Source organism: Amblyraja radiata, chromosome 7 (genome assembly GCF_010909765.2).
Source record: "Amblyraja radiata isolate CabotCenter1 chromosome 7, sAmbRad1.1.pri, whole genome shotgun sequence".
NCBI classification, from domain to species: Eukaryota; Metazoa; Chordata; class Chondrichthyes; order Rajiformes; family Rajidae; genus Amblyraja; species Amblyraja radiata.
In genome coordinates, this window is record NC_045962.1 from 10,733,750 (window position 1) to 10,749,377 (window position 15,628).

Below are 15,628 nucleotides of genomic sequence, written 5' to 3' on the forward strand. Positions count from 1 at the left end.
AGTGCAACAGCGGCTTGCAACGGGAGCTAGGCACTCTCGTTACAGCATGAACCGGACCGTCAGGTGAGTACCCTGAGGTCGAGTTTTCTTTTACAGGTGAGCCTTTTTCTGCTTGTGTTTTACAGGCAGAGAAAAAGGCTCTGGAACAAAACTGTCCCCCGTTTTCCCGTTGGATAGGGGGGCAGCAACGGGCGGTAGGAGCGAACCGGTGTTCCGTAATACCCCGACACCGTGCCGAGGCCAGCCCGCTAGTACCTGAAGCAGCGGGCTGGACGCATAGCCACTCGAGAGGCATCCGGCAGGTGTTCCCGATGTCGGACGGGACGTCTCTCCACCCGCACGGGGGGAGAGAGAGCCGCCTGAGCCGCTGGAGCGGCTCACGGAGCAAGTGCCTGCGAGACGCGCTGCTTGAGGGGCGCTCTCGCTACTACAAGGCAAAAGCTCCAGAAGAACCTGTCCCCCACTCGACTCCAGCGGAGGAGCGTTCCATTGCAGGGGGGGCAGCAACAGGCGGTAGGAACAATAACCGGGCGCCCCGCTATCCCCATCACCGCGCCGAGCCCAGTCCCGCTAGTGCCTGAACTGCGGGCTGGATGTCTAGCCATCCGAACAGGCATCCGGCCGGTGGCGTCCGATTCGTCGGACGGGGACATGTCTCCACCTAAATGGAGGAGAGACAGCCGCCTGAGCTGCATCCAACAGCAATTGGAGCAGCTCCAGCGAGATGCGCAGAAAGAGCGCTCTCGCGGAGGGAGGTCAGGCACCCCCTCCACAGTGCCTCATGCACTGCCCTTTGCTCCCTCATTACTGGAGGCTAGCATTGGTGACCAGGGCTGGGCTGGTCTGGAACAGGGGCAGGCGGACGAATTCGGGAGTATGCCAGGGGTGCAGGAACATGAAGAGCTGTTGGGTGTGATGGACCGCTTGTAGCAACCCCACGGGCTGGAGCACCGCTGGAACCAAGAATGGCGGCCAGCATCAACCATTACTGGAAAAGGTGCTCGCTGAGGTGCTGAAACAACACAGCACCAGAAAACGGTGAGGCCCTCAAAGTAAAAAGTGTCAACAGCCAAATCTGGGGGCATGTGGGTCACACATCCAGACCCAAGAACTCAAGCCACAGCGGATCCTAAGGCTCCTGACGTCAGCCATCACAGCCTTTGCTCGTTCCGTGGAGACCACGGAGATGGATACCTGCCAGCAGGATGTGCTGGCATTAATGTGTACCACACAATTTGAGATCAACAATCTCCGGAGGGAAACATAAGACCTGCCCTCAATCCCAAATTTGCTGGCTTGTGTAAAGCCCCAGCTGCGGAGACGGACGCGCTGCCATTTGGGAAAGATTTCAATAACAACTGAAGGAGATGCAGGAAGCATCAAAAACCTTCGGCCTAATGAGGGCAGGCCCCGGGACGAGCAAACCAAGACCTCCGATACCCAAGTGGCAGCACCCCACGGCATCCACCAGTCGACGTCCGCAATATGGGACTGGTGAACGCTTGGGGTCCGCACATTATCCCCAAAGATCTTTCAGATCAGGGCCCGCAGCGGACCCTCTGGAAAATGCGCCTCCCCCCAACATCGCCAGCACGTCAGAACAAAATCTTCAGGAAAATGAAGAAACAGAATCGCCAATAACCATGGAGGTAGGTGGGTCTGGTCCCTACCAGCATATAGAGAATAAGGGTGCTTTATTAACAGGGGGGAGATTACACTTGTTTAAAGAAGCATGGGGTATGGTCACGAGTGACAAGTATATACTCAACAACATTACAGGATATAAAATACAATTCATGTCAGAAAAAACGCCGCCAGTTCAACAATGGCCCCAAAGGGTATTTTTCCCTCCGTCAAAGAGAAACGTGAGGGACAAGCTGAACTGGTGAGACTTATCACAAAGGGGGTCATCAAAAAGACCAAACATGAACCTTTGGAAATTGTATCGAATATATTCACTAAAACCAAAAAAGATGGTGTCTGTCGCATCATCATTGACTTAACATCACTAAACAAATTGTTAAGTATATACATTTCAAAATGGAGACATATGTTACTGCCAAACAACTGAATTCCAAAGGACACTTCATGGCAAGCATTTATCTTAAAGATGCTTACTATCTAGTACCCATATACAAGGATCATCGCAGATACCTAAAATTTATCTGGATGGTACAAAGCATTGCTCTATGGGCGAACTTCAGCCCAAGATTATTCACCAAAATATTGAACCCAGCCATGGCAATACTAAGAAAACAAAAACATATTGTCATGGCATATCTGGAGGATATTCTCATAGTAGGGAAAACGATGGAATTGGCTGTGGCAGCAGTATCAGCTACAAAACAGCTCCTCGTAACTCGGGTTCGTCCTACATCCAGATAAATCTAAGTTGAAGCCATCCACTATCATGGACTACCTGGGCTTCACAATTAACTCAGTCCATATGACTGTTACCTTGCCAAAGGCAAAAATGGTTGAATTAGCACAATCGTGCAACAAATTAATGGTCAACGAGCGACCAACTATTCGACAAGTAGCAAGAGTAATTGGGGAAATGGTAGCAGCATTTCCGGCTACACAATTCGGACCTTTGCACTATCAAAAAATTTTACAGAGAGCAAAGGTACGGGCAATAAAACGACATACAGGTCACTATGATCGTGTCATGAACTTACCCACTGAAGCAATATCAGAGCTACAGTGGTGGGCAGAAAACGTTTGGCATAGTTTCAGCCCTATCTTTATCACTAACCCTACTTTAGTTATTCAAACAGATGCCAGTGCTCAAGGCTGGGGAGCGACTAACTCCATATCCAGCACAAATGGTAGATGGACTAAACTAGAGTCATCATTACTACTTACACTGGGCATTAACTATCTAGAGATGTTGGGCGCCTTTTATGGTTTAAAAGCATATGTATCTAATATGCAGCACTTGCATGTTCGGTTACAAATTGATAAATACTACGGTGATGGCTTATATTAACCATATGGGTGGCATAAAATCATTATCATGCGACAAATTGGTCAACATGATTTGGCAATGGTATGTCGAAAGACATATTTGGCTATCAGCTACTTACCTACCAGGTAAGCTAAACACCCATGCCATGAGAAAATTAAACGCCAGGGTTGCAAGTTTGAACAGACCTTACCTGGAACTGGGATTGTCCAAACAAACCATCACCACCATGTCGGCATCCCTTCGAACATCCACCAAGAGGCAGTACTTAACCAGCATCAAAAAAGGGAGAAGTACTGCCAGGAAACATGGACAACATACGCAACAGCTACAGCCACCAACATACTGGAGTTCCTGGCCATCTACACCACGATGTAGGGATCAGCTACAGTGCCATCAACACAGCGCAGAGTGCTCTTTCTGCTTATCTCAAACCAGCGGCAGGACAACAGGCGATGGGATCCCATCCACTGGTGGTAAAACTGATGAAGGGCATTTACAATATCAAGCCCTAAGCCCAGGTATACCCATATTTGGGATATCAGTGTGGTCCTGACATATCTCAGGGAATGGCCACCAGCCAGATCCCCCGGCCTCGAGCAAGCTACACTAAAGACGCTTAGGTTGATGGCACTTGTATCCGCTCAGAGGGTCCAGTCACTACACCTATTGCGACTGGACAACATGATCACAGCTCCAGACCAGATCTGTCGTTATCCAGCGACTGGTCAAACAGAGCAGACCAGGAACACCTAATCCAGTCGTGGCTTACCCACCAGAACCACGGTTATGTGCCATGACCTACCTACTATCCTACATAGACACAACCAGAATATTCGAGGGAGATGAAAAGCCTTGTGGGTCAGTCACAAAAACCTTATGGTGGGGTACGAGCCAAACCATTGCGAGATGGCTCAAGCAGGTGCTAGAAACTGCTGGGATAAACACTAACATGTACACATTTTATTCCACCAGGGCAGCATCCATGTCGACGGCTAAAGAATGGACATGCCTATACACCACATCCTGGCTACAGCAGGATGGTGGGAAGGGAAAAGACCGTTCAGAAATGTTATAATAAGCCGTTGGCAAAACCTGGTTTATTTGCAGTAAAGATTTACGAACTGCAAATATTTAATTTAAGCCCAGGGGAGCAACTTAATTCTTTGTTGTTATTGTTTTAAAAAATACCATTGTGTTTTTCTACAAATAGACTCATTGGTTCATTACGATAACACTTCCTCCCTCAAGAACTTCGGCAGTGAGTGAAATGAAACTGTTACACGGTTTGAAATCACAGAGCTTTGAAATCTTCACGTAGTCACTCACGTGACTCCGAAGTAAAATAGTAAGATTAAACGAGAACTTACCAGTTTGAAGTTTGATCTGTATTTTATGAGGAGTTACGATGAGGGATTACGTGCCCTCCGCTCCCACCCTCATTATATGGATCAAACTAATAAATTGATGTCTCCTTATCTTTACTATGTTTACTTCAAAATAACTGTGTCTATCTGTGATTCCACACCGCTGCTTGGAAGTATGCCGCGCCTGCGTACTGAGCGGGTTCTTCACGTAATCCCTCATCGTAACTCCTCATAAAATACAGATCAAACTTCAAACTGGTAAGTTCTCGTTTAATCTTACTATTTTAACTCCTGGTGCAAACTTGCACCCTATATCCAGGTTGGGATTGGGATAATGATTGGGATTGAAAGATTTTATATATCCTCTACTTGTGAGGCTTGTGTCCCAGAGGGCCTTCTGCTTAAGAACAAGATTTTCTCCTCAAACTTTTTCATTGTTTCATTTTCCTGCACTTGAAGGCTTGACCACACAGAGTAGTTGACCCATACAACATGGAAACGGTTATTAATATTCCATGATAGACACTGCAAGATGGGTCTCGACCCGATCCGTCACCAATTCCTTCTCTCCAGAGATGCTGCCTGCCCCGCTGAGTTACTCCAGCTTTATGTGTCTATCTTCGGTGTAAACCAGCATCTGCAGTTCCTTCTTACACATTAATATTCCATCTTTCATGTATCAGCATCTCCCTGATATTTTGGGGTATAGTGAGTATTCATAACAGTTGCTCTATTAAACAGAAATTAAACAGGTTTGTAGGATATATTCAAATTATTCTCGAATATGCGTTTACAATATTAATTGTTCTTCTGAAAATGAGAATTCTTCATTTAATAAAATCTTCCCTGAGCATTATTATTCAAACCTTTACGTAAGCATAAATTGTAATGATGTCTTACAGATATATATTGTGTGCCGACCCATTTACATTAGTGCTACATGAAACTCATTTACATTAGCCATTTTCTTTTCCCTGTGCTCCCATCATCTCCCCCCAGTCTCGTCTACCGACTGGGGTCAACGTACAATGGCCACCACCAGCGGGTTTCCCACCAAATCGCATTTTACCCCGATTTGGAAATCTATCACCCTTCCTTCATCTTCACTGGATCTAAGTTTTGAAACTCCCTGCCTAGTAGCTCTGGGAGTATTTTCACCGAAGGAGTGCAGTGGCTTACAACGTTGTTAACCAATATCTCCTATCTTCTCATGAACAATCAGAGATGGGTAATGAATTCAAATCCATCCCGTAGGAGAAGCCTACATCCCAAAACTTGGAATACCAGAAGCAGTCACTTTTGATTCCAAATCCATCATTATAAAACTGTGATGATGAACAAACATGTGCGGCATTGCCCTGACACTCAGTACCATGTCAAAGTTTGGTACCTTGGACTTATAATTTTATATACTTGTAAGCCGCATTATAAAATTTTACTTTCATAAGTATATCAAAGAATGCTAATAAAGTGAAGAAAAAGAACAATCATATACTATTCGGTTGTCTAATTGTGCGAGTTCATGGAAGAGTTTACATTTGTAAGAATGCAAAAAGTTTGAAGGTGAAGTTGAAGTCTCAGTTTTTGCACAAACGCAACCACTGTCCCATGATACTCAAAAGATCACTGGCCTACGTTATACAACTAGTGTTAGAGAGTCTTTTCTACCTTAGTACCTTTATGAGCTACAAAAATGTCTGCAAGACATAATTACAATTTGTACTTAGGGCCATAAGATGAAACAGGTTTGCTTAATAATGCTCAGGGAAGATTTTATGAATTTGTATTTTCAAAAAGACCCATTAATATTGTAAATACAGATTCAAGAATACTCTGGGCCTGGAGTACTTCCACAACAAACCTGACCCGCTGAGTTACTCCAGCATTTTGTATTTTAACCAGCATCTGCAGTTCCTTCGCACACAAATGTGTGATAGATTCTACAAACCTGGTTTATGTCTGTTTAACAGAGCACCTGTTGTGAATATGGAGAGCTCATGGTGTAACAAAGTCTACGTTTCTCCCCTCACTATACACCCAAATATCAGAGAGATTCTGACACATGAAACATGAAATATCAATAACATAGGACTACCATAAGTGAATGCAGCGTTAATGAGCTTCGAATAACTACCTCTTGATTTAATGACTGATCTGGACCTTCCCATCTGGACCTTTGAGCACCATGGACAAGCCTTTTGAATTAGTCAGCTGTAGCATGTGATGAGATTATAACCAGGAATCTCTTGTGAGGAACATGAGGACATTTCTGTTCAAAAAAGGCAGATTCTTTTGTAGCCAAAGCATCTTGAGTAAAACATCCACAGAACATCCTTTTGCAATTACGTGCCCATATTTTTTTGCAACCTAACATTTGACCTCAAGATCCTTGAGGATAGCAGTGAACAGTGAACAGAGACTAAAGGGCCTGTCCCACTTTCCCGAGTTATTCACGAATTCTCCCGAGTTTTCCCCTTGATTCAAACCCGCAGAATGTTCGTAACGAGTCTGTAGGAGGCCGTAGGTGTCCGTAGATATATCGTAGCGCCTCGTTATGTCAGCTGTAGGTACTTGGGGCATCAGTTAAGTCGGGACGTTTTTTCCAGCCTGATAAAAAATGTCCACGAGTAAATAAATAGTCGGGAGCAGAAAAATTGCAACTTACCTGATGCTTCGAGTACCTACGGCTGGCAGAACGAGCCGCTACGATATATCAACAGAATCCTACAGCCTCCTACGGACTCCTTACGAACATTCTGCGAGTTTGAATCAAGGGGAAAACTCGGGAGAATTCGTGAATAAGTCGGGAAAGTGGGACAGGCCCTTAAGTTTGGGTCATAAATAAATGGCAAGCTGAAAAATGATTCCAGAGTGAACAGCCAGTTATAATCTGCACTCGTTGATAAATATTATCCACTGTACTTTTTTTTAAAGATGAATCTTTCAGAGTGTTGGTGAACTGCCATCAGCTCTCTGAGAGTTTTAATTCTTGTGATTTAATTCAACAATGTTGTTGTAAATTCCCCATTGACAGGTTAGGTGTTAGGCCGAGCAGTCGTTCATGGGCTGTGGAGTTGCCACATCCACTAGCAATGCACATAATGTACGCTGCACGTTCAAACATTTCCTCTCACCTTAAACATATGCCCTCTTGTTCTTGAAATCCCTACTATAGGTAACAGATTTTGACGATCTCCCTATCATGCCCTTCACGGTCTTACATACTTCAAGTTTTGTCATCTCAGCCTCCTTTACTCCAGGGAAAACAAGCCCAGCCTTTTCAATCTCTCCTCATCGTTAAAATCCTCCAATCCATGCCAAATCCTGGTGAATCTTCTCTAATCTCTCATCAGCACAATCCTTCCCTATATAATATCATCCCTCTACTTACAATACACAATACAAGTGTTATCATGGTTACAAATGACTTGATTTGTGAAAATCCGATTTATGCAAATTTCCCCATTTTTCCCCAGCATAATAATAATAATAATAATAATAATAATAATAATAATAATAATAATAATAATAATAATAATAATAATAATAATAATAATAATAATAATAATAATAATAATAATAATAATAATAATGACTGGATACAGTATTCATTCCATTAGTTTAATTTTGGGTAACCCTAGGTGATTATTCACTGAAATGAAAGAATAATAATGTGTGTGCGGAACAGAATGATATGACACTGTACAAACAGACTGTTCTGACATACGGAGACATTGATTTCCAGACAATTCTCAGGAATAGATCCCTTACAATCTGATAATGCCTGGGAAAGCAAGTGTCTTTTGACAGGAAGGCACAGTAGCGCAGCTCTCTGCCTCACGGCACCAGAAACCCTGGTTCGATCCTGACCTCGGGTCCTGTCTGTGTGGAGTTTGCATGTTCTCCCTGTGAATGAATGGGTTTCCCCCGGTGCTCCAGTTTCCTCCCACATCCTAAAGACATGTGTGTCTGTAGGTTAATTGGTCTCTGTAAATTAAATTGCCCCAAGTCTGTAGGGAGTGGATGAGTAAGCAGGATGACATAGAACTCTTGTGAACGGGTGGTCAACGGTAGGATGAACCCGGTGGGTCTGTTTCCACGCTGTATCTCGAAACTAAGATTATTTTTACATTCTTCTGATATAAAATTATTTTATCCCACTGAAGACATGATCAGTTTGTCCATTTTTCTTACCAAGAAGGATGCCAGCATCAAAACTTTTTGAATGTAAATGTTAGTATGATACACAGGATCAAGGGTTTTCTAAGAAACTGTGACAGTCAATTAAACAAATTGAGAGTTGCCTTGAGAAGATGTGGTCTACAGACATCACAGGATTCATGTGCAGCAGAGTCATTGCTGGTGGGGAATAAATGTTCACTTGCATGCTACTCAAACCCCAGATATAAAGCTCCATACATAGTTAATGCACTGACACCTGTGCAGTAGCAGTGGTGTCCATCTTCAAATCCACTGAGAACACACCAAGTGCCACAATTCTTTTGCCAGTTGACTGATTTTGATTGTTGAAGCCTTGGTGTATGAATGATCAAGGCAATGCACTTGGGCAGCTTACAACCCAGAGGTATAAATATCGACTTCTCTAACTTCAGGTAACCCTTGCTTTCCCTTTCTCTCCATTCTTCCCCATCCTAGTTCTCCGACCAGTCTGACTGTCTTCCTGATTTAATGTTATCTTTGTATGCTTTGTTGGCACCTTCCCCAGGCTAACAATGATCTACGTGTAAGGAAGAACTGCAGATGCTGGTAAAATCGAAGGTAGACACAAAATGCTGGAGTAATTCAACGGGTGAGGCAGCATCTATGGAGAGAAGGAATGGGCGACGTTTCGGGTCGAGACCCCAGCGGTATGAACATTGACCTCTAACTTCAGACAGCCCTTGCTTTCTCTCTCCTTCCCCTTCCCAGTTCTCCCACTAATCTTACTGTCTCCGACTGCATTCTATCTTTGTCCCTCCCCCTCCCCAGACATCAGTCTGAAGAAGGGACTCGACCCGAAACGTCGCCCATTCCTTCTCTCCATAGATGCTGCCTGTCCCGTTGAGTTACTCCAGCATTTTGTGCCTAAATGATCTATTCCACATTTCCCTTGACCTTTGTCCCATTTAATGTCTCGTTCTCACACCTTACCCTTCCATATCTCTGTGTCTCCCTCTCCAATGACTCTGAAGAAGGGTCTCGACCAGATATGCCATCCATTCCGAGATGCTGCCTGTCCCGTTGAGTTATTTTGTGTCTATCTACATATAATATAAATGGCATTCTCAAAGCAGGGGAACCTAGAGTAGAAATACCAACAAACTTCAATTTATCAAATAACAGAAGTTATTTTAGAAGGGAACAATTCTGAATAAGGTGATGTTTCGTGTCGAGACCCTTTAATCTGAAGAAGGGTCTTGACCCAAAACATTGCCTATCCGTGTTCTCCAGAGATGCTGCTTAGTTACTCCAGCACTTTGTGTTATTTTGTGTGTTAACCAGCATCTGCAGTTCTTTGTTTCATTATAATTATAAATGATCTTGGGAGATCCATTACTGAGGACTGCATTAATACAGGTCCTTCCATTTTGCATCCCTGGCTGCTGTTCTGATGCTGTTCCCACTTTGTCCCAGATTTCACATCTGGTGTTACTGCAGATGCCCCAGTCGCAGGAAGGCCATCTGGCCAGTGTAGACATGCTTCCTATGCCATTGATTGCCTCTGCAGCTCACCTCTCTCCTCCCTTGCCTCCATTCCTCTGGAAGATTTCCAGCATCAAGCCAATTCACGTAATGAACTTAAGATCATTCCTGAGGGAAATAATGTGGTATTGTTGAAAGGCGAAGAAGGCTCAAAGGCCTGTGCTGCTAATGTACTGACGAAAACTATTTGGTTTCCGTATTGGAACATTTTTACCTTTCTCTTGCGAATATTTTCATATTTACATCTGCATGACTATGTTTGAAAGAGTAGAGGTAAAGTAATCCAAGGTAGACAAAAATGCTGGAAAAACTCAGCGGGTGAGACAGCATCTATGGAGCGAAGGAATAGGTGATGTTTCGGGTCGAGACCCTTATTCAGAGCCTATTCGTTTGCTCCATAGATGCTGCCTCACCCACTGAGCATCTCCAGCGTTTTTGTCTACCTTCGATTTTTCCAGCATCTGCAGTTCTTTCTTAAACAGGTAAAGTAATCCAAATCACCCTGGAGTCAGGTATCAGGTAGACCTACAGAAAGTAAAACCGTGAAGGTATTAAATGAGCAATTAATGCCTAACACAGTAACTTCTTAACTGGCAAGTTAGGTTATAATCACACTGTTGTATCAGCTGTCCATCCATACCAGTTTGAGATGTGTAGGAAGGAACAGCAGATGCTAGTTTAAACCGAAAATAGACACAAAAAGCTGGAGTAATTCAGCGTGTCCGACAGCAATATCTGGAGAAAAGGAATAGGTGATGTTTGGGTGTGCGAGACCCTTCTTCAGACTTTCAGTTTGACGATGGATCTTGACCCGAAATATCACCTATTCCTTTTCTCCAGAGATGCTGTCTGACCCGCTGAGTTACTCCAGCTTTTTGTGCCATACTAGTTTGAGGTTCTCGGGTCTGGATTGAAGCTAGCTGTTATCCTTCGTATTTAGTTTTCATATCTGTTCCTGCCTCTCACCCACCAACCTCTGTCTCCTAATTCTGCCCATTACAGACAATAGACAATAGACAATAGACAATAGGTGCAGGAGTAGGTCATTCGGCCCTTCGAGCCAGCACCGCCATCCAATGTGATCATGGCTGATCATCCACAATCAGTACCCCGTTCCTGCCTTCTCCCCATATCCCTTGACTCTGCTATCTTTAAGAGCCCTATCTAGCTCTCTCTAGAAAGTATCCCGAGAACCAGCCTCCACCACCTTCTGAGGCAGAGAATTCCACAGACTCACAACTCTCTGTGAGAAAAAGTGTTTCCTCGTCTCCGTTCTAAATGGCTTACTCCTTATTCTTAAACTGTGGCCCCTGGTTCTGGACTCCCCCAACATCGGGAACATGTTTCCTGCCTCTAACGTGTCCAAATCCTTAATAATCTTATATGTTTCAATAAGATACCCTCTCATCCTTCTAAACACAGAGTATACAAGCTCAGCTGCTCCATTCTCTCAGCATATGACAGTCCCGCCATCCCGGGAATTAACCTTGTAAACCTACGCTGCACAATTCCTCAAATTAGGGGACCAAAACTGTACACAATACTCCAGGTGTGGTCTCACTAGGGTTCTATACAACTGCAGAAGGACCTCTTTGCTCCTATACTCAACTCCTCTTATTATATAGGCCAAAATGGAACAATGAAATTCTTACTTACAACAGCACAATAGATATGTAAATAAAGTACTCTGTAAACACCATTTTATATATACATTTATATATATATTTATATAATTAAAAGTCTCATCTTGACCACTACCTGTCTGCGCAGTATATTGATTTTTGAAAAAACGCTACCCCATATCGCAATAATTTTGGCCATCTTATTCACAGTCCTCCTCCGCTGAGGCAACCCTAAGGATTTTTCCAATCGATGAAAAAAAAAAAAGTTATGAGTGTTTAAAAAATCTTGAGATCAGCTGATTGGTCCTCTTGCCTGTCAATCACCATGATGAAGGTATCGCCCCTTCTGGGGGGGGGGGGGGGGGGGTAGGACTATAAAACCTCGGATGCCTTGATTTGAGTCAGTCACTCTGGAACATCGCGAGGGAGAGGCCACAACTGTGATTCTAAGCTGTGAATCAACTGAACTGTGAGTCTGCAATGTACTGGAAATAAATGGTTTGTTAGCCCTTAATTTCAATGCCATGAGTTGTTTGACCTACCCTGTGCTTGAAACGGAAATGCAAAATAAAAATGGAGATGAAATGAGTTATTTGGCCTGCCTGAAGCCACTAATTTCGGCCCACAAGGCCCCTTTTAGCCGTGAAACCAGTCCCTTTTGCCCAAAATGCCCGTATTAGCCCGGGAGGAGCATTTTGGCCCAAAAGGCCCGTGCCAGCCCAGGAAAAGTCCAGAAAAGGTGCCTTTCACTGAGATTCCACTCAGATTTTTTTAAAGTCCCTTCGGCCCATCAGGCCAGTACTAGCACAGGAGGAGTCCCTTCGTCTCATCAGTAAGTATTCCCCCTGCAAGTATTAAACCTCACCCCAGTATTTTTCTCCCTCCCTTCATTGGCTCCCTGCGAGATCTAGGCCAGGATAGACTTTCCTCCTTCATTGCTGTGATCTGTAGAAAATGATGAACAATGACTAAAATTGATTCTCCATCCTCTTCCCTATTGGGCAGAATTTCTGGCAGTTTCTGAGCTGCCAGTCCGTCAGGCCTGAGTGACTGAGCTACCAGCCCACCAGGCCTAGCTGCCGGCCCACCAGGCCTGAGTGCCCCCCCCCCCCCCCCCCCCCCCACTGGCCAGCAATATTGGAATTGGTGGAGAGGTGGAATATTGCGTTGGGGGACCAGCCCTCCCGTGTGAACATGGGACGCAACGGGTCCCACTTAGTCGTGTGTGTGTGTGTGTGTGCGTGCGTGTGTGCGTGTGTGTGTGTGTGTGTGTGTGTGTGTGTGTGTGTGTGTGTGTGTGTGTGTGTGTGTGTGCGCATATGTGTGTGTGCACATATGTGTGTGCGTGCGCATATGTGTGTGTGTGTGCGCGTGCATACTGTACGTGTGCGCATGGGCATTACTGTGTGCGTGAGTGTTTTTGTATCTACTCTTTGAGTTTTGAATTGCCTTATAACCCCTCTCTAAAAGCAGTGAAAACCTCCAGTATCTCACATCAGCAACATGTGCAGTCTTTGTATCCGGCAGTTATTCTGCACTAGTGCTTAAATGGTGCACTGATGCATTACTGAACATCCCAGTGGAAAAATGCATAATATATGTAAATTTTGCACAAATCATTGAATTCAACCTTAATGGGAGCATTTTTAATCTTCTGCTGCGCATAGAGTAATCTTCCGTTTATCTGATGACATTCTCATCTTCTTCTCTTCTCAGCTACATTTGACCTAACCTGTACATATTGATTACAAACTAACATTAAAATGTCAATAAGCTGCTGGTGAGTCAGCTTTTCACAGTCCTGATTTTTAATTTTTCTATGGATGTACGGAAACTTTATTATTTATTTTATTATTTATTTTATGCAAAGCACTTTGGTTTCAACGCAAGTTGATTTAAATGTGCTATATAAATAAAATGTACTTACTTACTTACTGTGCATATTTTCTATTTTCTCTTATAAAACTAGTCTGCTTATCAAAACAAAGGAAGGTTAATCACTCTTAGCACCAAACTTTATAATTCCAGATATTATGCCCAGTTGGTAAATGAATGATCATCAGAGTAAATAAACTCATGTGATTCAGTAGCATAATGAACCTGAATTCAGTAGCATAATGTTACAAATGTGTGGTATTCATAGGCAGCTGAGTTACTCCAGCATTGTGTGCCTATCTTAGAGATACACAATGCATCACATGTGTGCATCTTTAATGATATTATGCTTTGACTTGACCCCCAGACCAGATAAATGTCTGCTGACTAAAGGATCACACATTGATAAGATTAGTGAAGCAGAGAGATTTGGACTTCAAAATTTTACCCTTGCATAACTTATAAGGTCTAAGCATTAGACCTACTGAAGTAGTACGTTAAGGAAATGTGATGCACTGGTATGCCATTCTTTAGCATCTATCAATGAATTCTTTCTATCACAAAATAGTATTTATATTTTTTTCCAAATGTCAGCACTGCTACTTCATAACAGTCCCCATTTTTCTTCTGTTGAGTCAATAAGAAGATACTTTAAATGTTGAAGAAAAACATCCTGATTTCCTACTTGTGAGTTCTCCAGTTTGATTGATTGAAAGATGCAACTTAGAAACAGGCACTTCGACTCATAGAGTCCACGCCGACCATCAACACTAGTTGACACTAGTTCCATGCTGTCCCATTTTCACATCCCCTCCCTACACACTAGGGGCAGTTTACAGACACCAGTTTACCTACAAATCCACATGTCTCTGGGATGTGGGTGGAAACTGAGGCAACCGGAGAAAACCCACATGGTCACAGGCAGAATGTGCAAACTCCACACAGACAGTACCTGAGGTCAAGTACGAACCCAGGTCTCTGGTGATGTGAGGTAGTTGCTCTACCAGATCCGCCACTGTTTCCTGCCCTGTCGCAAAGACATGCTGGCTGATGATGAGTGGACTGGCTACAATAAATTGCCCTGAGTGTAGGTGGGTGGCAGAGGAGCCAGGGTGGAGATGATAGTCATGTAGGAGGATAATAGGTTAATGGCAAAACATTGTGGAATGGCATAGATGGAATTGCACTGAGAACCTGCATAGAAAATATGATAAATAATGTTATAAATTGTTCGTGAAAAAGTTTATCTCAGAGATTAAAATGTTTCCTATTCATTACTTAAGTTTTTAAAACTGTCTTCGTCAGCCATTGAAAAACATTGAACTACCTCAGCTAACAATGAACCATTCTACATTTCCTTGATCATCGTCTGCTTTGATCTATCAATTTCACACCTTACCCTTCCACATATCTTTAGTCTCCCTGTCCCCTGCAGAGTTTTATGTCCACTGTTGGCAAAACTGATCCTTTTCCTGATTATCGAAGACAATTGCATGTTTAGTGAGATATTTGAGTTTTGTAACAATGGGTGCAATTGTTTGAAGCATTATCACACAACTAAAAGGCCAAATGCATCAGCAATTCTTACAAAGTAAACAAAATAACCGGAAATCATGGCATTTCACTGACCACCAATTCTGGCGAAAGGCAATGTTTCTAGAAAAATAGATGCACGATGACGGGCTCGACTTGCTTTTGGGAAAGCAAACTGCAATGTAATTTCATATCTGTATGAACCATTTGGTTGCAATGATTCATCATGGTGGTTGGATATGAAACCACAAGACTGTTTTAAAATTGAACATCTGACAGGAAGGGGACAACGAAAGGTTTAAATATGCTCAAGAGAAGACATGGTGATCAGCACTACACGTCATCGTATATCACATTTAAATCTTCAACCAAAAACAGTGTTTTCTCATTTCTTTAACTCTTCCTTGTGTGGATCTGACCTTTCTTGCTGGGCATGACCCGCCTTGCCATCTGTTACATGACTCTTATTCATTTGTGAGACTTGATAGAGTCAGAGAGTCATTGAGCTATGAGGACAGAAACAGGCCATTTGGCCCATCTTGTCCATACCAAACCAAGTTGGC